This window comes from Herpailurus yagouaroundi, unplaced genomic scaffold (genome assembly GCF_014898765.1).
Source record: "Herpailurus yagouaroundi ecotype Mexico unplaced genomic scaffold, PumYag 86985, whole genome shotgun sequence".
Taxonomy (NCBI): Eukaryota; Metazoa; Chordata; class Mammalia; order Carnivora; family Felidae; genus Herpailurus; species Herpailurus yagouaroundi.
The window spans coordinates 1-1,191 of NW_024421261.1; the positions used below are offsets into that span (position 1 = coordinate 1).

General features: G+C 38.8%; 1 long non-coding RNA gene across 1 annotated transcript; it reads left to right on the forward strand.

Annotated features, from left to right (window-relative positions):
* Positions 1 to 1,191, forward strand: LOC121026360 (uncharacterized). The gene is made up of 3 exons (XR_005788338.1): positions 1 to 93; positions 929 to 1,074; positions 1,151 to 1,191. It is a non-coding gene; the product is annotated as an uncharacterized LOC121026360 (long non-coding RNA).

Here is a 1,191-nt window from a genome sequence, read left to right on the forward strand (position 1 = left end):
CACCAGCAGACCCTGGATGACCTACAGGCAGAAGAGGACAAGGTCAACACGCTGACCAAAGCTAAAATCAAGCTTGAACAACAAGTGGATGATGTAAGCCTAAAATCATGTAAAAAAAATTTTTTTTAATTTTATAACAAACTAAGTAAACATGAGTTTGTATTCTTATGATGTAATGAGGACTTTTCAAAAGCTTCCAATGGATACGTGTATATGACATTATCTTTGCTACAAGGTCTAAGATGGACACCCAAGAAGTCAAAAAAAAAAAAAATCAATAAACAAAGTTGTTGGTAACAGACAATATACATAAAAAGACTCAGGGAAAAGGAAAGCTTGTGTTTACCAAAGAAATCTGTACAAACAAAAAATGGGTTTGGCCTGGGCTTGAAAAGCAAGAGGCCATGCAAAGAAATTGAGAGATGCTCCAAATGGGGAGCATAGCAATAGCAAAGAAGTAGTAAACATCCATAAGATTCTCTGTCACAGGAAGAAAGGTTTCCAAATAAAGAATGTGGAAGGTGAATTCGGCTTTAAACGTAGTCTGATACCAAATAGAGAACCCGCTATAAATGTGTGCATCAGGGAGGAAGTGACAAAAGTCATGGTTAGAAACACAGCTGTGGGGTCTGTGGGGTCTGTGAAGCACAGTCACAGTGTATTCCGGTGGGGAGATAAGGAAGGCATGCTGTCTCCCTGGCAGTTTACTGTAATGGTATGGTAATGAGGTACCCTTCACCTTTCAAATGATGATTCCTGGGACTAAGTGAATAGTTATGAGAATGGAATAGGTGGGACAAATTTGCCTAATTCATGGAAAAATCAAAATAAGCTGCTGATTAGATAGGAGTTAAATGTCTACAAGTCAAACCTGGGATAAAAGATGGTAACATTTCAGGAACTATATTCATGCATTATTAACTTATAGCTTGAAGGATCCCTGGAACAAGAAAAGAAAATCCGCATGGACCTAGAAAGAGCCAAGAGGAAACTGGAGGGAGACCTAAAATTGGCCCAAGAATCCACAATGGATATTGAAAATGACAAGCAGCAACTCGATGAGAAACTCAAAAAGTAAGCAATGAGAACACGTCTATGGGGAAAGTGCTACTACTGTTTCTGTGACTGACATAAAGTGCCCCTTTGACAGGAAAGAGTTTGAAATGAGCAATCTGCAAAGCAAGATTGAAG